The 25,319-nt window shown below is 34.2% G+C and overlaps 1 long non-coding RNA gene across 2 annotated transcripts in view; it reads right to left on the bottom strand.

Moving 5' to 3' along the window:
* Window positions 1-773: 773 nt before the first annotated feature.
* The window catches only part of LOC108582877, a 28,252-nt gene continuing 3,706 nt past the window's right edge, over window positions 774-25,319 (bottom strand). The window contains exons 1-4 of one of the 2 annotated variants that reach the window (XR_004179442.1): window positions 10,034-10,856; window positions 9,195-9,338; window positions 5,896-5,928; window positions 774-1,337 (exon numbers count right to left, since the gene is read on the bottom strand). This is a non-coding gene — a long non-coding RNA (uncharacterized LOC108582877). Of the gene's footprint in view, window positions 1,338-5,895; window positions 5,929-9,194; window positions 9,339-10,033; window positions 10,857-25,319 lie in introns of those variants that run through there. The other variant, XR_004179441.1, reaches the window with a different exon arrangement.

Here is a 25,319-nt window from a genome sequence, read left to right as displayed (position 1 = left end):
GATCCACAGTCAGCTTGCAGCATTCTCCCGGAAAAGCCATAGACACTCAATGCCAGCCCGTGGAAGCAGCTGGGAGGGAGGCTGTACTCTACAAAGCCACAGGGGCAGAGCTGCCCAAGACCATGGGAACCCACCTCTTGCATCAGTGTGACCTGAAGTCATAGATTATTTTGGAGCTTTAAAATGTGACTGCCTCGCTGGATTTCGGACCTGCATGGGGTTTGTAACCCCTTTGTTTTGGCCAATTTCTCCATTTAGAATGGCTGCATTTACCCAATACCTGTACCTCCATTATATCTAGGAAGTAACTAACTTGCTTTTGATTTTACAGGCTGATAGACAGAAGGGACTTGCCTTATCTCAGAAGAGACTTTGGACTATGGACTTTTAGGTTAATGCTGAAATGAGTTAAGACTTTGAGGGACCGCTGGGAAGTCATGATTGGTTTTGAAATGCGAGGACATAATATTTGGAGGGGTCAGGGGTGGAATGATATGATTTGGCTGTCTGCCCACCCAAGTCTTGAATTGTACTTCCATTAATTCCCACATGTTGTGGGAGGGACCCTGTGGGAGATAATTTGAATCATGGGTGCTGTTTCCTTCCTACTGTTCTCGTGGTAGTGAATACGTTTCCTGAGCTCTGATGGTTTTATCAAGGCTTTCTGCTTTTGCATCTTCCTCATTTTTTCTTGTTGCCACCATGTAAGAAGTGTCTTTTGCCTCCCGCCATGATTCTGAGGCCTCCCCAGCCATATGGAACTGTAAATACAATTAAACCTCTTTTTCTTCCCATCTTGGACATGTCTTTATCAGCATCATGAAAACAGACTAATACAGTTAGGATTCTCAATCTTGTCTGCATATTATTAGCTTTTCAAATAATCTGTATCCTTAAAGAATCTATCTTAACTTCCAAGGTGATTCTTATGATCTCTCATTCTGAAAACCATTGGAATATTTTAAATTATATTCCTTGGTTCAGTGGCTACCCATACATTTACCAAGTTAAATGTGTGTAGATATAACTTGCCATTTTTTCAAATAAATCTAAATGAATTCCAGTCAGAATAGTGCAGTGAGAAGAAAGAAGTGGAAAAGTCCTGTGGTAGGTTAAATTATTTATTTATAATTATTCGTTACCTCCCAGAGCATACATGTCCTTCCTGTGGGCTAAGTATAGAGCCCTGTGTGATACCATTATGCTTGACCATATGATTTGCTTTTTCCAAAGAATGTGGATGAACATGATGTGTGCCAAGAAGCGTGATCCATATTCTTCTTACTGAAGGTATCCCAATGATGTTGTTTAGTATTCTCCTCTTTCCTTTGTTTGTCCTATAAGCATATAGTTAGATCTAGAGATTTAATCAGATTTTGGTTCAATTTTTCAGCAAGAATACTTCATAGGTGATGGTATGTGTTTTCTTATTGCTGTTGTTTTAACGTGAAAAAGAAAGGCTTCTCTTTAGATCTATCTTTCTAACTGTTGCTGCAAATTATGCTTTTCTTACTCCATAATTCCTTCCTCATTTATTAAACGCTCGAAACAAAAACTTAATGTAATGAAATATATAACTTTTTAGTATATGTTATTTTTTCAGAGTATATAAAATACTTGCTTTTAAAAAAATTATTGAATACTTTTCAAAATAATGCATTCATTTGCTAGTATTCTCCAAAGAAGAGCAAGAAGAACTGGTGTTTTTAAAATTTGTATAAATATGTTTTTGATATATTTTTAAAAACTCATTAATTTAAACATATTTGATGCCTTTCAATTCATATTACTTATTTTCCTTATTCTTCCATTTTGACCAGTGGAAACTTCATCTTTTCTCTAACTTACCTGTAACTCTGAACATATTTTTCTCCAAAGTGATAGCAGTGTTTTACAGTTTCCTTTTACTTTGCTGCAGTAATATCCCTTGGTCTTATTTTGTGTTTTTTTCTGCCCTAATTCTGGAATTAGTCTTCACATCAACAAAATGCTTTTAATGGTAAAGTATAGGTAGAGGCCAAAATTCAAGCTACTCATTCCATTGCTCTTCTACTCTCTTAATTGTTATTTCTAGATATTTCTAATAGAAAAACTGGAAATCATTTTATATGTATAAGTATATGTATGTTACTATAACATTTGATCAGTTTCAATGATATGTGAAATTTAAATAGAAATGTAGGATTTTTGTTTATTTTTGCTTAAACTATTTATCTTATATTTGCATCTATTCAACCATAAGGTAAATATCTTGTTTTTTATTGACACAGTAATGATGGATTATTCATTTCATCCTATTGATGTAAACATATACAAATTTCAAAAGAAAATGTTGTTCCTAATACTAATGACTTATAACAGATTTCAGTTTTAAGATTTAATCATTGCAGTGATTAAATTCTGCAATATTTATTATGTTCATTTGTAATTCCTTATAATTACAAATTTAATACTACACATTTTATAAAAGAGAATGTTAAAACATAATATTAAACATATTTTTGGTTATGTTTATACAATATTAGATATTCAGGAAGGCATATGGGATTCATAAAAATAGGATATCATGTTTCTTGAGTTATATCTTGACTAGTGTTAGTTGGCAATTACATTGCATGAAATTTCTAAAATTCACCAAATCCAAATCTTTATGGTTGTTGTTTTTGCTAGAAGGTAAATACATCACTAATTATTATTAAATTATAACAAAGGCATAATGAGACTTTGCTAAATTTTAACAAAACCTGAGAAATATTTGGATTATTGCAATTTATTTTTTCTTACAGGTATAACTTTCTAGGAAAATACGAAAGTCAAAGATATTCCACAATTGTTATTTACTCTTTTCTTGCTTCTTTGGACCTTGAAATAGGTATTTATTTAAAAATATATACATATCATAAAATTCCTCTCCCTTTTTTACTTGTCCTTCACTTACATCTTCATTCACTTACCATCTAACCTGACTTAAATTCAATTAACCTTTTAACTAAAAAATTAGTTTGCTTTGAAAATAACAACAACAAAACTACCTAAAAATCAAGTAACAACATTACTTTGTGAATATCTCATGGTATTAAAATTGGTGGTCTGTTACCACAGCATGTGAGATCTAGGCATTTTACTCTTCCCTTGCATGAAATCCAATGAAGATATTAATAGTTTTATCATTGTCTCTCTTATCATTCTATATGTCTAAACTTAAATATCTCAACATTTTGAAATAAGTATAACTTTGTTAATGAAATAGTTAATCAAATGTTTAAGTCTCTCATGTAAATACAAGAAGCAGCAGTATATACAAAGTAATGAATTGTTATAAGGTCAGTGGTCCACAGAAATTCTTTCCACTTCCTCATGTTTTATTCAGATAAACTAGTTTTGTTTTGTATTCAGCTCATTCAAAACAACACGTTTCAATATTTTAGAATCCTATTTATGAAAGAATGTAAAACCTAGTGCATGTTTGTACCTCTGTAATCAATTTATGTTTTACACTAAATAGAACAAGTGCCAGCAAGCACATTATTAACCAACCCTCTTCCTCCACTGCCATTACATTTTACAGCAAATTGTCCATCAAATATGTTAACAACAGGAAACAAGAAGTTGATGTGGCAATTTGTAATGCTGGGAAATGAGAAAAATGTAAAACTCTATATGTAATGTTTTTTCACTCAGAATATACTTTAACAATATGCTATTTTGACAGTAATTCTTAATTGCTCCCTCAATAATCATTCTTCCCTTTTTCTATGCCAACAAAATGTTTGGCTGGGCACCTGACTATCTAGAATAAATGCTAAACTTTCCATTCCTCCTTTATTTTTTATATATATTATATATATAATATATGTTTTTATTTTATATATATTATATATAAAACATATATTATATATTATATATATATAAGCTCTTATGAATGAGTATGTAATCATATCATTTTTTGAGGTTTCCAGGTTGGAACACAACCAAAGTGAAATTAGAGGTATGGGAGAAGATCATGCTCTCGAATAACCATTTCACATAGCAAGGGTGAGTCTGTTGAGCTGTGTGTGTCCCTTACCTACTCGCAAAGGCAGGGTAATAAAATTCCGCAGAATCCTGTAACAGCTCATAGAGGATATGAGATGGCTTTTTGGTTCAAGTCCTAGCATAATTGGCCAGTCTACCCTGAATATTAGCTGGAAATCTAAGTCAAGTATTTATCGGCTTAAACAATATTTTGAACTATCTGTCTCAGTACTGATTGATGGAATGGAAAATAAAGACGGAGAATGATGAAACCAAAAAACTATTTAAATTCTGAATAATCATACATTTTATACATGTAGCTTTGAAATGTTCATTGTAAAACAAATAAACATCTTTCTTTAGTCTTAAAAAAAAACTGGAGCATTTGGGCATTAAAGAATGGGTTTCTAGTCTGATGGGAATTAAGGTATAGTTTTACAAAAGAGAGGATAAACAAAATCTAGAGGAGGAAGAATGTGCATTTACACTGGGTCATGACAAGAATCTCCGGATAGCAGTATTTTAGCTAGTGTGTTTCTCAACTCATTATTTGCTTTCCCTCATTGAATCAAATAGATGGTGCTTCAAGAAACAGAACACTAGTTACAGTAATTATGAGCTCACTGTTATGCTTTGAAAATCAAATTATTATTTTATTTATATGGAATAATAATATTAAAATTAGGTTTTGCAATGAATGCAGAAGGTGGTTCTACATGTATTGACTTCCTTTACATATCATGTAAACTCAGATCATAGAATCTTTCTACGACTTGTGGAGGAAGAGAAGTAAAGATACAGTCGCTCCTACTGCATGGAACCCATAACATGGGTAGTCAGACCTAAGGTAGGAGAAAGAAGAGTGGAAAGAGATATTTCTCTCTGTAAAGAGGAAGTCATAATTTGCCAATTTTTTCCATTTGTTTACATCTATATCTTTTATTTGAAAAACAAAGACTTAGAAAAACAGCATTAGTTTTAGATCTTTATTTTAAAGCATGTTATTTTTAGCTTATCTGAGAAACATTTACAGACTAGTAATAAAACGAAGGAACAAGAAATCATTAATGCACAATTATATCAACTGGTGCAGGAAATAAGCAATTAGAACTTGAATGAAGAAAAATCAATACCCACATTTAACTTTTTCCAACAACAAATTTCAAAGCAATAAAAGTAAGGGCTTACTTTACTAATGAAAGTTAGATAACCAAAGTTGACATATTCAATAGAATAAGATAAGAACAATTCCCGGGTGTTAAACAATAACTAGAGAATTTAGGTAGATGTATGCTGGTTTAAAACAGTTATATTTGAACTAATTTTTATTGAATCCATATAAATGTAACATGAACTATATTCTTTAAGCATATTTTATAATCTTCATGTAATATATTTTGATTAAATTAAATGCTAGTAAGTTCTTGGCTCAGTGTTCTCCTGAACATTAAAAATAAATTTTACTTTATGACAAAATCTAAAAATAGAATTACCATTCAATTCAGCAATCTCACTATAGGGTATCTACCCAACGGAAAAGAAATCAATGTATTTCTGAATAATACTAAAATGAATTAAAAAGAATACAAATTGAGAGATTAATCAGCCTTCACAAATAGAAAGATTCACAATTGTTAATATGTCATTTTATTCCAATATTTATCTCAAAATTCTAGCAGTCTATTTGCAGAAATTGGCAAGCTGTGATTGAAATTTCTTATACTTAAAGAACATTAGATAGCCATTCTTGAAAAAAAAAGTCAAGCAGAAAGATTATACTAGTTGATTTTAAGACATCATATTTGTATAATTATCAAGAGAGTGTAATGTTAACATAAGAAAAGAAAAATACAGAAGCCATTTCTATATTCAGACACTTACCTGGTCAAGAATATTATCAACATCATGCCAAATCTGTTTAAATGAAAAATGAAAATCCTTGAAATAAATTGTTAGATAGTTACACAGGTATTAGCAACTTGGAGGGGGTGAGAGAAGAAAGCACAAGAGCTGTCCTAAGACAGACGCTGGACCACCTAAGTTCAGCCCCAAGACCACCCTAACTCCACCCTAATGGATGGAGTTTGTGGTAAAGTCTGTGACCAGCACATGCTGGAGAATGAAAACCTGGGGCACAGATGAAAATCCACTGAAGTGTCACATGCCCAGTCCATCTAGGCTGTAACCCCAGGCAACCCCATCCTCCTTATACAGGCATTATAATAAAATTTACATGTAGTTTTGTCCCCTGAATAGGCTTTTTAATGAATTACGGGTAAAATATATGCAGAGTTTAACTTCAGTCATAAAACCATAAACTGCCAATCAACTGATATTATCCTGTCACTCAAACACAACCCAAGCCTCAACTATTTCCCACCAACCCCATAAAAGCACCTTGTGCTCTGTTAAGGGGAGCTGATTTCACTTCTCAGAAATGAGCCCGCTCTCCTGATGATTATTACTGTGCTTCAACAAACTTTGCTTTGAGCTTGCGTTTTGGTGTTAGTTTGCAATTCCTTGCTCACTGTCATAAGAACCGAGATTGCTGGTCCAGACCTCTGGCTCTGTTGATCTCAGTTAAAGGATCCATTGCAGTCCTATGCAGGACTCCTAGTAACATCTTTGGGGCCTTGACTCCGGTGCTTTCAGGTATGTCTTGTTATTTGGTATTACAAGCTCCTTTAGCTACTTCCCCTTCTGTTTTTGACTACTGCGTTGCCACTCTAAATCTAGCTTTATTGCGATTCTCTTACAATTCTTCCGCTATGGTTTATTATACAAAAAAGAAGGTGGTTGTTTTTGTGCCAATGCAGGGACATCTCACCCTAACTATTTCTGTCCCCAAATGGACACCTATTTCTACCCCAATCCAAATTCCTCTCTCCAGATCCTTCTTGCGTAACTCCTAGCAGTTTATGGGAGTCTCAGGTAAACTAACCACCAAGTCTTTTACTCCTCCTCTATATTGCTCCTGGGAAGGGTAGACCTTTACTCATTCCTTTTTGGTCAAAAGAGAATGCCCCCTCCCACTCCTGGGAAGGGACAACATGAATAAGTTGGGAACTCACCTAGTCTTGGGAATTAAGCTGTCTCCCTGCTCTAGCTTTTGATACTAGGAACTCCTTCCATATCAGATAATCAAGCCTTAATCGAGTTGCCTGTTAATCCCTAAGCCTGGGCTTATGGAATGCCAAGCAAGGCCATTAGGGCCACCCCTACACTGTCCTCTTTACATGACCCAACTTCCTTCCCTAATAAAAGGCAGTGCTTGATCCCTTCAGAAGCTGAAAGGGAACTTCATCCCTTCGTTTCTAAATTTTTAAAACATAGGCTTCTCAATCTCTATAATTTCCCTTGTAACACTTCCCTTCTGCTTGTTTAAAAGCCTAATGGGGAATATAGGTTAGTATAAGATTTGAGAATTATTAATGAGGCCGTAGTACCTCTCCACCCAGTAATTCCTAATCATTATAACTTACTGGGAAACAACCCTAGTACACCTTCCTGCTTTACTGTTTTAGACTTAAAAGATACATTCTTTAACATTTCCTTGAATCCTCAGTCCTACTTTCTCTTTGCCTTTGAATGGCATGAGGAAGGGGGTGAAGGGCAACATCTTACTCGGACTGTCTTGCCCCAAGGGTTCCAGGACAACCCCCACCATTTTGGCCCAGCTGTGGCCAAAGACCCTCCAAGAGTTATATCCAGAGGAAAGGATTATTCTCTAATATATAGATGATTTCATTATCTGTTCACTCACCCAGGAAAAGACATTAACCCATGCCACAGAGACTCTAAACTTCCTGGTCGAAGAGGATATAAAGTCTCCACATCAAAGGTTCAACTAGCTCAGCAAGAAGTCAATTACCTTGGAGTTGTTTGCTCCCCTGGAGAACAAAGAATTTCCCCTGACAAAGTCCAGGGAATTCTAGACCTGCCTGAACCAACTACCCAGAAGCAACTTTAAGCCTTTTAGGGTCTCACTGAGTATTATAGATTTTGGATCCCCAATTACAGCTTAAGGACTCAGCCTTTTTTTTTTTTTACAAGACTTTAAAAGGTCATTTTGACTCTGAGCCTTTACTTTGGGGTCCAAATCAAATACAAGCCTTTCAACAGCTAATGGCTCTATTATCCCACGCCCCAGCCTTAGGAATCCCTAAGGTCAATTGGCCTTTTCAACTCCACATAGCAGAAAAGCAAGGAATTGCTCTTGGAGTATACTCTCGAGAACTAAGACTCCTCAAAAAACTTGACTTATTGGATACCTCTCAAAGAGGCTGGACCCAGTGCCACAGGGATGGCCTAGCTATCTAAGGGCCACTGTGACTCTCTCCCTGCTAATAGAAGAAGTCTCTAAGATTATTTTACGATAGCTTCTCACTGTGTACATTTCTGATCAGGTCACCTCCCTTCTGGAAGGAAAAGGCCATTTCTGGCCAACGGACAGCAGAAACCTTAAATACCAAGCTCTGCTCCTAGAAAATCCAGACCTAGAAGTTTCAGTTTGCCCTTCCTTAAATCCCTCTACTCTGCTCCCTCTCCCTTTGGAAGACTAGCCTGTCCACTTGTCTGAGGACATAGTATCAGAGTTCACGATCCTCAACCAGACTTAATTGACATACCTTCACAGAGCCTTGAAGAAATCTGGTTTTCAGATAGGAGCAGTTTTGTTTATGAGGGCACTAGAAAGAATGGCTATTTTGTGGTCTCTCTAACACAGGTCATTGATGCCCTAGCTCTTTCTCCAGGAACTTCAGCCCAGTTAGCTAAAATAATTTCTCTAGCCCAACCTTTAACTCTGGCTGAAAATAAGTTTCTAAATGTTTATACTGACTCTAAGTTTCCTTTTTTTTTTACATGCCCATGCTGCCATTTGGAAGGAACATGGCTATCTAAATGTCCACAATAGCCCCATCAAGTATGGGCCTCAAATTCTCTCTCTTTTAGAGGCAATTCTTAAGCCCTCCCTAGTGACTGTAGTATACTACCAAGGCCACCAGAGGGGAATGAATGAGGTGGCTAAGAAAAACCAGTTTGCGGACCAGGCTGCTCACCAAGTGGCCTTGCAGTCTGATTCTCCACCGGTCTACTTTCCATGTGAAATCAGGTGGACTGTTGCCCGTGGGTTTCACCCAGATCCAAATGGATGGTACCACAACAATTCTTTAACTCACCTGTCACAGTCCTGTTAATGGAAAGTTATCAAGTCTCCGCAGGAAGCCAGCCACATGGGGATAGATGCCTTATTTCAAATGGTTACACCAATCTTCTTGGCAAAGGAGTATACCGTGTTGTCAGCAGGGTAGTTTCCTCGTGCCCTGTGGATATAACAAACAATCCCCAAGGAAACAAAACACCTTCTTTAACTAGTTCCACTCAAAAACACGGGTCCTACCCTGGGGTACACTGGCAAGTAGATTTTAATATGGTACCTCCATACCAAGGACACAAATATATCTTATTGTTTGTGGATACTTTTACTGGCTGGGTTGAGGCCTTCCCTTCATTAACTGAGAGGGCCTCAGAGGTTGCTCAAAAACTTCTATCAGAGATTATTCAGGTTTGGCCTTTAATTGTTTCTCCAACAACACACCTGCTTTTGTTTCCTGTGTTGTTCAACAAATATCTAAAACCTTGGGGATTAAATACCGCCTCCAATTTGCTTGGAGGCCTCAATCTTCAGGAAAGGTAGAGAAAGTCAATCAATACTTTAAAAATACCCTAAGAAACATAATTCAGGAAACTCCCCAAAATTGGAAGGAAGCTCTCCCCATAGCCCTCCTTAGAGTCAGGATGGCTCCAAAGGCCACTCTTAACCTTGGCCACTAGGAAAGGCTTTATGGCAGGCTATTCCTGCAAGGATATCATCTTGTTGACATTGATACTTCTTCCATTGTCACACATGTCACTTCCCTTGCACAATTTCAGTAGGTCTTAGAGGAATACAGAATAAAAAAACTTCCTTCCCCAAGGCCTGCTCTTAATCTTTATGCCCAGAAACTTCAGTACTTACCAAAACCTGGAAGTACGGTTCTCCTGCCTCCCAATTCCAACATGCTTGGAAAGGACCATACCCTGTTTTACTTTCTTCTCCTACAGCTATTAAAGTGCCAGAGATTGCCAGTTGGATCCATCATCCTGTGTAAAACCATGGATGGCTGCCAAAACTGATGATGCCTCCACAGACAAATACGCTTGTGAGCCTTTAGAGGATCTTAAGCATCTGTATAAAAGACAGCCAAAAGATAAGTAATGCCCTCTGAATTTCTCTGGTGCCTTTTTGCATAAAGGCTCTGAGCTGGATTGTTATGATTATTTTCACATATTTGCAATTCAATTGCCTCCTCTCCAGTGGGTGGAATCTTTTTTTTTTAAGGTTAAAATGTCTCTTTTAAAATCAGTAACCAACATTTTTGCTCTCTTAACTGTATTAACTCTTACAATCATTCTAACATTTTTCCCCAACACCCATGTTTACCTACCATCCAAGAGGTTTTAAATAGACTGCAAAACCTCACAAAAATTGTTGGGTCTGCACTAACACCTCCCCTAGTGAAATTTATTAGTCATTCCCGTTCCTGCTTCTGAATGAAGTCAGTTAGAAACCTTCCCAGCCTGCCCTTATTTTGACCCACCAGGATGGATTACCAGTCCCAAGGTCAAAGCCAAGTCGATCACATACTCCTCAATAGTCTACCAACAAACCCATTACTACCTCCAAGGACCTGTATTCTCATCTGTAATGCTTACTGGATAAGCACTTTTTTTGTCTCATATATTAGTTGATCCATCACTTGGATGTTTTCCTAATATTCCTCATGCTTGAGATCATACCTTTGCCCTATCTTCTGTTATGCCCAGACCGTTTATTCCCCGAAGAAGACCACCAGAGTCCAGAGTCAAAGCTAAGCAGCAAGGATCTTTATTACAGGTTCGAACCTGGAACTCTCCCTCGCTCGTGAAACGAGACAGGCAGGAGAGCTCCCCCACTGAGCTCCGAGCAGTGTTATATAGTCTAAGAAAAGTGGGCATAGAGTTATTATACAAATCAGATATATGATTGGCTAGTGTTTGAACAAGGCGATTTGGCTAACTATGATTGGTTCCCGCCATTTCTGATATTTCGGTTCAACCTTTGAGGCGGGAGAGCAGGTTTATGGCAGCAAGAGTTTATCTTACTTAAAACACGTCTTGTGACCTTGCTTCAGAACTTACAAAATCTCTGGTACGTGCAGAAAAGCAGGTACTCACAGAACTTACGGAATCTCTGGTATGTGCAAAGATTAGAGAGCAGAACAAAGGGTTTGGTGGGGGGGGGGGGCGGGTACACATCTATCTTTATGTTCTTTCACTTCCACCTGATTATGGATCAACTTAATCATTGACCAAAAAAATACGGACATGCTTACTATTCTGAATCTGCTTTCTCTTTTATTCATTTTCCCAAGCCCCCTAACATAACCAACCGTAGAGAAACAAGCCAGCTACTTTGGTACTACTATTTGCCCTAAACCCTAACCAGACATCACAACTTCTGGTTTTAGCCACATAATTCCAGGCAAAATAATAGTTGCAAAAATCTCAGCTCCCCGAAATCTCATGTTATTGGCTGGGATGCCACCATTCCTTCTTTTAGTTGGGCCTTCAAGTCCTCTTTCATTCCATCAAGTTCTTCCTGTTTTTCCCCATTACCTGGCATGGCTTTGGCTTCCACTTTTGAGGATATTGAAGCTGACTCACACAGCATGGGAAAATCCTACTTTAATATCACTGTTGACATTTGTTTTAACCTGGCAAATCACATTTACTTTCTGTGTGGAGGCAGGGCATATCTCTGCTTACCTGCTCGCTGGACAGGAACCTGCCCCCTAGTTTACCCAAACTCACTCTCATCAACAATAGTATTATCTTCCCTATAAACTCTCAATAACTAGAGCCAAAAGGGACATTTTAACAGCACTGACTGCAATTGGCATTCTCGATGTTATGGGCACAGGAGCTGGAGGCCTCCTCAACGCCATTTTTACTGCCCCAAAACTCTCCTTAGAAATTATTCAATGAATCATTTACCTAGCTGACCAAATCAATACCATTCAAGAACAGATCACTTTATTATCAGGCATAGTCTTACAAAACCAATGAGCTTTAGATTACCTCATGCCCAATCAAGAGGGAACTTGCATAATGCTTAATGAAGGCTGCTGCTTTTTTGACAACCAATCAGGTAAAGTACAAACTAATTTAAAAACCATTATAGTCAGGGTCAACAAATTTGTGGAAGAAGGAGTTTTGGGAAGCTTTCGCTGATGAAACTTCAACATCTGGTCCTCATTTTGCTACTTAACACCCTTTTTCAGTTCTATAGTAATCATTTAACTACTTGTAGTTTTTAGGCTATACTTATTGAATTTATGAACTTGTTTTGTTTCTTCCTGTCTAGAATCCATAAAACTCCAAATAATCCTACAAGGTAATCATGAAGTTCCAATCATGTCTGATGGCTCCTTGGACCATCATCACACTCCTCTGCCCAACCTCCTAGCAGAAAGAAAGCAAAAGGAGGGACCCTGTCAAACCACTGATCCCCTGCCAGATTGAAGTAGCCGGAGTAGTCATTATTCATATACACAAAGATTGGGTCTCTTTTCTCTTGAAAGGAAAATATTAAGTAGTTAGATAGACATTAGCAGCTGGGAGGGTGTGAGAGAAGAAAGCACAAGGGCTGTCACTAAGACAGGCCCTGCACCACCTAAGTTCAGCCACAAGACCACCCTAACTCCACCCTAATGGATGGAGTTTGTAGTAACATCTGTGGCCAGCCCATCCTGGAGAATGAAAACCTGGGGCAAAGACGAAAATCCACTAAAATGGCACATGTCCAGTCCATCTAGGCTGCAACCTCAGGTAACCCCATCCTCATTATAATAATAATAAATATAATAAACTTTGCATGCAGTTTTTTCCCCCGTGAACAGGCTTTTCTTAATGAATTATGGGCAAAAACATGCACAGTTTAACTTCAGTTATATAATCATAAACTTCCAATCAAATAACTTCATTCTGTCACCCAAACACAGCCCAAGCCTCAACTCCTCTCCACAAAGCCCATAAAAGCACCCTGAGCTCTATAAAGAGGGGCTGATTTCACTTCACAGAAATCAGCCTGCTATCCTGCTGAGAGTTTATTGCTGTGCGTCAATAAACTGTGTTTTGAGCTTGCATTTTGCTGTTAGTTTGCAGTTCTTTGCTCACTTTAAAAAGAACTGAGATTGCCAGTCCACAGATCTGGCTCTTGATCTCCTTGGTTAAAGGATCCATTCCAATGCAGAACTTTCAGTAACAAAATTACTAGAAAAATGTATTACATATAGAAAAAGAAATTGAATCTTATTCTTTACTTCACACCATGTAACGGAAACTAACGTGAGATGAATTATTGAGCTAAATATAAATATAATAAAGGTTTCAGAAGAAAATAGAGAACAATAGTTTCCAAAATTGTGGTGGCCAATTTTCTTGAATTGGACTCGAAAGCAAAAAATATAGATAGCTTAAATTTTCCATGAAAATTAAAATACTATGTTCATCAAAGGATACTTTTAAAAGGCATAGGCAAAACACATATAAGGGAGTATATGTATTTTATATATATATCTGTTAACACCATCATCTTGGACCTGTAGCCTTCAGAAGTCTATGAAATAAATTTATGTGTGTTTTTTTTTTTTTTTAAATCACCCAGACTGTGGCATTTAACCATAGCCAACTGTATATATGTTTATCTCTATACACAGAGATAAACCTCTCTCTATATATAATATATATTTTTATATGGAAATCTTACTTTCTCTAAATATAGACTTTCTAGATATAGAGATTTCTCTCTCTCTCTCTCTCTATATATATATAGAATTACTTTGTGTGTGTGTGTGTGTGTGTGTATATATATGCTTTTTCCCAAAGCATATAAATATATTTAGATATCCTAGAAATGAAAATAAGACAAACAATCCCAATAAAATGGAATAGGCACTGACAAAAATTTTTGATAAGAACGTGGAACAAGAGGCCAGGTGTGGTGGCTCATGGCTATAATCCCAGCACTTTGGGAGGCAGAGGCAGGTGGATCACCTGAGGTCAGGATTTCAAGACCAGCCTAGCTGACGTGGTAAAACCCCATGTCACGTAAAAATACAAAAAAAAAAAAAAAAAAAAAATTACCTTGGTGTGGTGGCAGGTACCTGTAATCCCAGCTACATTGGGAGGCTGAGGCAGGAGAATTGCTTGAAACTGGGAGACAGAGGTTTCAATGAGCCGAGATCCTGTCACTGCACTCCAGCCTGGATGACAAGAGTAAAACTCTGTCTCAAAAAGAAAGAAAAAAAAAAAAAGAAAAAGTTGTGGAAGAAGAAATCTCCAAACATTGCTAACAGAGGTATAAAGTAGAAAAATTACTTTAGAAAAAAAACTGACATTCAGTGCCTCATGTACTTTTAGCAAAATAACTCTATGACAGCATTTCCACTCCTAAGTATGTACACAGGACAAATGAAAACAGAAATCCAAAGGCATGTACAAGTACATTTAAAGCACTTTTTAATATAATAGCCTTAAATTGAAAACCAGCTTAATGTTGATTCACCAAAAAAGGATAATCAAATTGTGATATATTTATACCATGTAATAATACATAAAAACATTATGGATTCATGAAGCAGTGTGAATGAATATCCTGATTATTATGAGGAATGAAAGAAGCAAATACAAATGAGTACATGCTGTAGATTTCCATTCTTGTAAAATACTAGAATGTGTCAAACCAATCCATTTTGATAGAAATCAATATAGTAGAAGTCTTTGTAAGTGAGGAAATGGAAGGAATGTTCATGAAGAATCTTTTTAGGCCAGTGAGTGTTTTCTATATTTTGATAGCAGTGTGGTTTATATAGTTGTCAGAATGTATTTAAAAGCATTACAGAGGACACCAAATACATGTGTATTTTTACTTTATGTAAAATAGTTATCAATAAAAAATTAAAATACAAGTACATGAGTAATTAGTACTTAATAAAAAGTGAAGTGATACTGTTAGAATTCAGTGTAATGAAAGAAAATGCTCAACTTAGAATTCGTACTACAACCAAACAATGACTAATTTACCCAAATACTAATTTCAGTTCATCAACTGTCTTCTATCAAAAAAGATGAACAAAAGAAAACGTTGGATAGAACCAAATGTGTCTACATCATTGATCTATTCAGTGCTAATTAATACATTTTCACAGCATGTGTACATTTACTCTCCAAATGGCCTCCACACTCTCCATCAATTTAATTTCACTAAGCTTATCAACTAGCTCCCGTTATAGATCCAAATCCCTCCACCTCAATTTCATTTTTTACATAAATATGAATAGTAATTAATAAAGTTTTCGTATTTTCAAAGAAAAAATTTTAAAAAAGGAAAGGTTCTTTGGGGACAGGGTTTTTATTGGTTTTATTTTATTTTATTTCATTTCAATTTCCTGGTACTAAATATACAAAACACAGGTACAGTACTTGAAGCCATTCTTTTCTAATTCTTTTTGATTATGGCGTAACAAGATTCTCTTCTAATTTCAATGTAAACATCTGTGGTTTTATTCATATCCAGTGTTTTTCAGCCACCTAAACATTTCAATGAACTTCTTTTCCACTTACAGTTACACACATTATCCTTTATTGGCAATATCCTCAATATCCCTGCAGACACCAGGCTATTCTATTCTTCTTCTAACAACCAAATATCTTTGAAAAGTGTTTACATTTGCTTTTCTTTCCCTGTCCTCAGCTACCTCAAAGTATCTCATTACATCCTCACGTTCATTCTCTTTATTTAACAAAGCTAGTTTTATTAAATCCATGACAAGGAATTCAATGGACAATTTTCAATTATTACAAATCTCAGTCCCTCAAAATGTTAGAACTGTTGACATCTTTCATCTGAAAACATTTATTTCTTTGCACCCCGTGAAATACATTCATCTGGTTTTCCATCTGTCTCTCTGGCTGCATATCACACACTCTTCCTTTGCTTACTGGTTAATGTTGAGGAATCATTAGAACTACAATTAATATCTCCTAATTTTTAATTATTAAAGCTTCCACAGATGAAGGCACCTACTCTCATGTAACCTATTGTCATCTTATACTGAAGTCACCCAGATCTACTTCTACAGTCCATATCCAGCTCTCGAGACACACACCCTTATAATTAACTGTTTCTTAGAACTTGGCACTTAAGTATTTCACCAGTACCACAAATAGAAGTTGTACCAAATGAAACTATTTGTTCTAATAAATTTTATGCAGCCATTCTTTCATTCAGGTTTATAAGCTCTCAATCCCCCTTTTTAAAATAAATCATACCTTCACTAACTTCCATACTTTCAGGATTTTGTACTTTCCTGCTAACGCCTACAAAGGTTTAGGTCTCCTATGTTATATCCCAGAAAGCCTGTGGTTCTTCCCTCTTTATAAGGTATATTATTTTTCACTTATTTAACCTATAACTATATATTCTAACTTTAATGTAAACTTAATGTGAATTCAGTATCCACTTTAGCCACTTCTCTAGCCTCAGTTCTCATTCAAGTCCGTATCCCAAAGCAGGAATTCAATGATGTATATTGAATGAATTGATTAAAAACTTGTTAATCACTTTCTACATAAGCGCCTAGGAGGAAAAAGAATCCAACGTGTGTACTAACTTGATGTTTGTTGAATTTGGTTTGGGGAAGATGACAATTTGTTTTGCCTTCTGCATTTTAGCAATAAAATACAGATAATTGTTAGTTAATAATAACATTGCAACATTGACAGTTTGTGGAAGAGCAGATTAAATATGATAACAGCAAAATCCATGTTACATGGTGTGAAACTGCCTGGTTCATAAAGCAACAAAAGCAATTGGTAATTATGTTATTTTGAGAAATAGGATGATAAAGCATAGACAAACACAAGATAGCAATTTGAATAGAAGATCAAGGAAGGTATTCACTGAAAAATAATACTATGTTTCACACATTTTACTTTATGCTAGTAATATAATGATGAGAAAGAAACGGTACCATCTCCTATGAATTCCTTGTTGAGATGTGTAAAAGACAAGTGAATTGACAATTTTAATACCATGACACAAGGGGTAAGCTAAGGTAAATAAACAATTGCAAGATTCTCATAGAATATTATTTCAGAAGGAGAAAATTCTAGGGACAACAAGAATAGTGATGAAAAAATATGCAGTAATTCAAGAGAGGGATAATAATGACTTAAAATACATAGGAACAATTATAATAGAAATAGACCTTGGTAGGGAATGAGGAATATGCAAGACCAAGAAAGACTATTCCAGGGTTGGCAAAAACAAACAAACAAAACAGAGGTATCTGGAGTCATAGGCCAAGGGAAGAGAAAATTGGAGACTGAAGGAGAAATCAATAGAAACTTATCTTGAAGATGTCAACTAAAGATTCAAATTTGAGTGCATTATTTGACAAGATTTGATTATTGATCATGCATTTAGAAGATATAAAAATATATTTTTTTAAAAAATGTTTTTCCCTTTGAAAAGAAAATCCTATTAGTAAATTAGAGATTGGATAAAACTGTGAGAATAAAAATGTAATGGAGTTGTGGAGCACTTAAGAGCAACAGAATAAAGAACTCCAAGTGCTCTAAAAATGAAGAATATCTCCAAAAATTGACCAGGGGATATACAGGTAGACTAATGTACAACTTACAAAATAGAGAATTCATGCATAAATCATCAGACATTGAGTACATTAGAAATTTATTTCATCTAATAGTATTTTGAGATTCGTACAATGATTTTCCCTATGGGGGGTGGGGGAAGCAAACACTTCAATATAAGCAAAGGATTTCTGTCACTGCAGTCACTTTATTGAACACTAAATGGAAACATGAGAAGTATTAGAAAGGTCACAGGAATTAGATCAGTGTCAAGATATATTGACTAAGAATCATAATGATGATGTTATATGCATAAAGGAATTACTACCCTAGAACAAAAATTTGAATTTTTTTCTAAGTTAAAATAGGCAGAACTTATACTAAAAATAAGTACAGAGTTTTAATTTTTGTTATTTAAGTCATTTAATTCTTACTTTCACATCAGCAGCCACACAACAGTATACAAAATAATATGAGCAGAAGAGATGGGACAGCCCAGTTAATGATTGTAGCATCATTTTAAAAATGTTCTTTTAAGAATTTCTCACATGTTCTTGTTATCAATTTGAAACCTTTGCCAGATAAGGATATACATATCAAATAATCTAATAAACTATAAATTTAATACATCTTTTAAAAATGTTCAAAAGACAAGCCAACATTCAGAAATTTAATTGCTATTCAGCAATGTGACTTCAGGATTTTTCTGTTTTTACATTTATTTAAAAATTTAGGAAATATTAAACCTTACTTGTAATTACATTGCGAAAACACAGCTGAGGATCTAAACACATAAATTGGTTCTGTCATATGCACAAATATACGCAGCTTTAAATACCCAGAGCATACACAGAATGCTCATGTAGTATAAACAAAAAAGTAATGAATTTGGCTGAAGCTACTGTAAATATTATGATATTCAATTTCATTTTTAATTTAACTAGAATATACCAAGGATAATTTACATTCCTCTATTTATATTATGTATAGTTAGAAAATCCTTTTGCTATAGCTCTGCTTTCCAGTTTTTGCTTTTGTTTCTAAGAATTTAACTATAAACATTCTTGGTATAGAAAAATAACAATCTACCTGACAAATCAGTGTTATAGGTTTTTCAAGAATACCAAAGAACCTGACCCTTAATAGGCAACTTTTTCTAAAATAAATTATATTCTTGTAAAATTGAAATCAAGTAGAAAACGTTTTATTATCTTCCACAGTGATTTTAAAAACAGTAAAGCTGAATACGTGGATTTAATAATATATATAACAATATGAAATTGATGTTTTATTTGATTAAGGCAATATATTTGTATACTACACTGTGTTCTTCAATGTGCTTTTGCTTATCCACATGCAGTATTCTTCAGGAGTATTGGTATAATTAATAAAAGTTTTGATATATAATTTAAGCACTATGTATGCAAATGTTGGGTAAACGGAACTAAAGCATTCAGCTTCAAAGTAAAATTTCAGTACACATTTAGGTGAATAAATTTGTTAAAATTATTATTGAATTAGTAATTTTGCATTAGTATTAGAAGACTATGAGAGTTATGATATGATAATGGGAATTTGTTAACAAAAAACACATCAATATTTAGATGAACAAATGTGATTTTCACAATATTATAGCAATTTATGATAAGGTTTTGATAGATATACAGAGAGACAAATGGAAGTAAATTATATGTGCTGTCCTAGAAATCCTAGGCATTATTTTAGTAGTCAGTCACCCCTTATCTGAGGTTTGGTTTTCCACCATTGCAGTTACCTACAATCAACCACATGGTTTAAAAATATTAAATAGAAAAATCTAGACATAGACAATCGTAAGTTTGAAATTTTGTGCCATTCTCAGTAGCATGATGAAATCTCACACTGCCCTGCTCCCTCCCATCTGGGGCATGAACCATCCCTTTGTCCCACATAGGTTATCAGATAGAATGTAGCAATATTGCAGTGAGTGCTGGTCTTCAAATAACCCTTATTTTACCTAGTATCTCCAAAGTGCAGGAAAAGTGAAGCTGGAATATTGTTATAATCGTTCTATTTTATTACTGGTGTTGTTAATCTGTTACCCTGTCTAATTTATAAATTAAACTTTATCATAGGTGTGTATACATTAAGAAAAACAAGTATATGGAGAATTTAGTACTATCCCTAGTTTCAGGCATCCACTGAGGGTTTTAGAATGTATCTCCCATGGATAAGGTAGGACTATTATAATTGTTTCTGTTTCTATAAGGCAAAAATATGATATATGTGCTGACTCTAGATTTTCAATTATAGATAGAAAACATTATAGGAACACTAACAAGAAACATTTTCCTGGATAGCATAATTTATTCTAATCTTCCTTAGAATTTAATGGTATAAGCTATTAGTGTTTAAGAAGTGTTACTGTTACTTTTGTCTAATCACATAATATTAGATTTTTTTTTTTTTTTTTAACTGTGGAAAATTCAATAGAAGTCTCTGTAAGTATTTTGTTTTTGATAGATTTTGGCTAATTGTGGGATATATTTTTGGTTCTATATTTAGTATAGTTTGCTCTTTAGACAATCAAGAGTTGGTGCCATGTTGTGTGTTCTACATTAATCGATAATTTCTTGCAACTATAATTGTGAGAATATTTTAAGAGCCTGAGTAATCAGTATTGATCTCTTACTTCTACAGATTTAAAATTGCTTGGCAAAAACTGGGAAAGAAATCTAAATACAGTAATAAATAATGTAGATATACCATGAAGATAATATAATACTTTGATGTTACCTGGCCAACTATTTAGTGAAAGAGATAGACATGTAAACAAAACACATTACAAAACTACTATAGCTTGCTATAACTGATAAGGTGACTATCGTCAACAAAAATTTATTGTACATTTTAAAATAACTGAAAGAGTGTTATGGGATTGTTTATAACACAAGAAGAAATGTTTGAGGTGATGGATACTTCTTTTACCCTGATGTTACTATTATGCATTGCAAGCCTATATGAAAATATCTCATGTGCCTCATATAATTACTATGTACCCATAAAAATTATAAATAAAAATAAAATCTATATTATTACAAAATAAAATAGAAATTATATTTATATAATATATATTTTATTGTATATATTATATAGTGATATATATTTATATTACATTACATATTATATGTATCTATACCTGTAACTATTCCTGTTTCTTTAAGGCAAAAATATGTTATATGTGATGACTCTAGATTTTCAATTACAGATAGAAAACATTTTTCTGGGTAACATAATTTATTCTAATCTAATCTATATATATATACCTGACAAGGGACACAATTGTTTTAGAACAGTTTGGGAGAGTTTTACTCCACTAGATTGACGTAATTTTGAATTGTCTAATTCATGTTAGTAAGATATTTATAATTTTACAATTACATTGTGTTTTGCCCAGAAAATGCAGGTGATAAGAAAACTAAAAACTCCAGATAAACTCCTTGCCATTAATAGATGTAGTAACTGAATGGTATAACCATAAGAATGGATCATACATTTATAAGACATCTTTGAGCTCAGGATTTGCATTCTGATTGCTGGCTTGGCAGAAGACATTAGAAAATAAACTAAGAGCATTTGGATTAGTATTTTTTAAAAAGATAAAAGTAAAGCTTTGGGGAAAAATTAGGAAGAGTTATTTTACCTAGCATCTAATTCAGCCAAAAAGAATTTAACTTTTTTAGCAGAGTAAAACTTGAGTAAGTTTATAAGGATAAATTTGACCTTATCAGGTTTTGCTCATAGTGAATTTCAGGCAAAATATATTTTTCATAGCTCTTCTCTTACACACACACACACACACACACACACACACACATATATATATCACCTCTCCTAGAAATTAATGATCATTTAAATCATATAGTACTGTGTTTATTTTCAGATTTTTCTTTCCCATAAATTATGGGTTCCTTTTTATATTCACTCTTGTCTCTCATCTAACTCTCTTTTAGACCACAGTATTGGCAACTGGTTATTTCTTTAATAACTCTTGATGGAATATTATTGATTTAAACTAAGGCATCTGTTTTCTCCACATCCTCTCCAACACTTGTTATCTTTCATATTTTTGATAGTAATCATTTTGATAATAACCTTCGTGAGGTTATGTCTCATTGTGGTTTTAATTGGATTTCACGAACAATGAGTGATATTGACCATTTGTTTCATATACCTATTCACCATTTTTTTTTTTTAAGTTAAAAGCAACTTTATTAGGAAAGCAAAGGAATAAAAGAATGACTACTCCATACACAGAGAAGCTTTGTTATTTGCATGTCTCCTTGTGAGAAATGTCTATTCAGGTCCTTTGCCCATTTTTAATAGTTTTTGTTGTTGTTGTTGTTTTTGTTTTTGTGCTATTGCATTGTTTGAGTTTCTTATATGTTTGGGGTTAACCCTTTATAAGATATTCAGCTGATTAATGTTTTTTTCCATTCTGTAGATTGCCTCACATTCTGTTTTTGTTGTTGCTTGTTTGTTTTGTGAAATCCCACTTATCTACATTTGATATTGTTGCCTTAACTTTTAGGTTCAAATCCAAATCAGAATAAAAATTATTGCCCAGACCTATGTTGTAGCTCTTCCCTATGATTTCTTCCAGTGATTTTATTGTACTAAGTCTTAAAGTCTTTGGTGCATTTTGAGTTTAATCTGTATGTGGTATAAGGTAGGGGTCTAATTTCATTTTTCTACATATGGATATCCCAGTTGTCCTAACATCTTTTCCTGAAAAGATTGCTCTTTTGCCTTTGTACATTCTTGAAACCTTTGTCAAAAATCAACTGTCTATAAATGAGTGCACTTTTGGGTTCTTTGCTTGGTACCATTGGCCTATGTGTCTATGGAAAGGATGCGGAGAAAAGGGAATCCATGTACACTGATTTTTGGCAACATGGTAACATGGATAAACGTGGAGGGTATTATGTTAAGTGAAGTAAACCAGTCATAGAAGAACAAAAGCTGCATGATCTCACTTATATGTGGAACCTAAAATGATCAAACACATAGAAATAGAAATCAGAATGGTGTATACTAGAGATTGAGATGTGGGGGAAATGGGGAGATGTTGGTCAACAGGTAGAATGTTTCACTTAGACAGGAGGAATAAATGATAAGTATTTAAAGTGATGGACGGGTTTGTTAGCTTGATTCAATCATTCTACATTGTATATGTATTATTTTGCTATTGTGTTATTTTGTTCCCCATAAATATATACAATTATCATTTGCCAATATGTAAAAAAATAAAAATAAAAATAAAGTAAGATAGCTGGCATTCTTTATAATCACATTTCATTCTGTGGTTTATATTTTTATTAAGATCCAAGTTTTCATCTTCTATTTTACAATGCAGAAAATGTGCAATCAATCAGAATATTTTAAAGTCAAATTCAACACAAGAAAGAGTATAACCAACCTATTTTAGAAGCATAACTTTTCCTGAGATTTATTATAAATCACATTGTGTGCTTTATTACAATAAATATGTAAATACACACATACTTCAGAACATTCTTGATGTTTGTGATAAAATAAGAGTAAATATTATAATAAAACTTTTATAATCTTATTTGTGCAAAGTGTGAATATATTTAATAAGAAAAATAGGATATATTTAGAATTTGATGGGTCTTCTAAAAGCAAACATATGTGAAATATGTTTGTGCAATTTGAACAGTTCCTACAAATGAATTTCACATATTCCTTGCTTCCTTTGAGATCAAATACTTCTAATTAAAGTATAAGTATATGTCTTTCAGAGGTGTACTGAACTAAAGATAAGCAAATTCAGGTGATGACTCTGCAGTTCTGGGAATTGAAGTCATTATTTCATGTTAGACGTTTTGTAGTGATTAGTTTGCTCTGCCTACCCGCTACAATGTAAAGAGAAAAAAATAAAAGTTCCATAAATACATTATATCATTTGGATTTAAATTTTAATGTGCATGCATTTATTAAAATGCTAGTAATAGACTATTTAGTTTAAAAGTTTGGTTCACAAATATTTATTAAATTCTAACTTATTCTAGAAAATGTGGTAAGCACTGTAAATTAAAAAAAAATTATAAATATTTCTAATAAGCAAGACCAACTTTCAAAAATGTATACAGTAAAATTTCTTATATGCATACAAAAACAAATGTACATGGTAAAATTTGTGTAATTATTAAAATGATGTCTTAAATTCAGAGGGAAGAACAGTTACTCTGGCCTCAGAAGACCCCTAGACAAATGTGTGGACTGACTAATGGAGGCTGAGTAGGAGTTGGTTGGGTGAAGATGGGCTGAAGAGCACATCAGGCAAAGTGACCAGAGTGACCAGAGACATGAAAATGTGACTTAGATTGATGTAGGGGCTTACTATAAGCTACAAAATAATACTTTAACATAAATTACAGACCTGAAAGTTAAGAGCTAAGTCTGATTCATAGACACCCTTTATGACATGCTAACTCTGTAGGAATTTATCAGTGGTTCTGAAACTTTAGTATGGGTAACAGTAATCTGGGATACCTATTAAAATATAGAGTCCCATGATCTACTCTCAGACATTTTAATGTGTTTTAATGTAAGTCTGAGGTGGAGTTTAGAAATTTCTATCTTTATCAGGTAAGCAAGATGATTCTTAATTATGCGGTTTTAATAATTGGTCATCAAAGGATTTTAAACAGGAGAAGTGACATTTAGAAAGATTATTCTCATTGTAATGTGAAAAATGGATATGAGATAAATAAAATTGTAGCAGAGAAATTAGTTGTAATGTCATACAATAATTCTGATGAGACATAAAGCATTACATTATGGCAGTAGGGCAGAAGAAAACAGGAGAAATGGTTTCTAAAATAATTGAGAAATTTATATTTATGAAACATAAGGATTTCATTTTTCAATTTAAGAGATGAAAAGAAAAAGGTTGTTTGAGAATGGCTGCTAGTTATCTGGCTCTTGTGATTGGGTAGGTAGTCATTACATTAAATTAAATAAGGCAAATGGCAAATTTCGGGGATTAAGTTGATGGATCAGTCATATGTTTCTCTCTTCTTCCCATATGAAATTCATGATAAAATTTTTTTATGTAAGTAAGTAAATAAATAAATCTAGCAACACTCAAACATTTAGGCAAACCATCCATAAATAAAAAGTGGAGGAATTTTCTGAAAGGTAAACCACAGGCAGAGAACAACAACCAGACATATGTGGAGGAGGTTTTCTTCTATGCAATGGAAACAGTATTGATGAGTTCCAAGTACATATACAGAAGAAACTGGGAGGTGAGTGTGTGCATATGGCAAACACCAGACTAACTAGTTGATGTAGATACTTCATTTCCAGTGGCAGAGTTCAATCCAGATAAAGACCTCTTCTGTCACCCAGAACCTCTACATCTTATACAGTAGCAATCCCCAAACTTTTTGACACTAGGGCCCAGTTTTGTGGAAGATAATTTTTCCATGGACTGGGACAGGCAGGGATCAGAGGATGGTTTGGGAATGATTCAAGCTCATTATATTCATTGCACACTTTAT

Source organism: Papio anubis, chromosome 1 (genome assembly GCF_008728515.1).
Source record: "Papio anubis isolate 15944 chromosome 1, Panubis1.0, whole genome shotgun sequence".
In the NCBI taxonomy this organism is placed as follows: domain Eukaryota; kingdom Metazoa; phylum Chordata; class Mammalia; order Primates; family Cercopithecidae; genus Papio; species Papio anubis.
The sequence above is the reverse complement of the archived record's forward strand: the minus strand, read 5'-3'. Positions and strand labels throughout refer to the sequence as shown.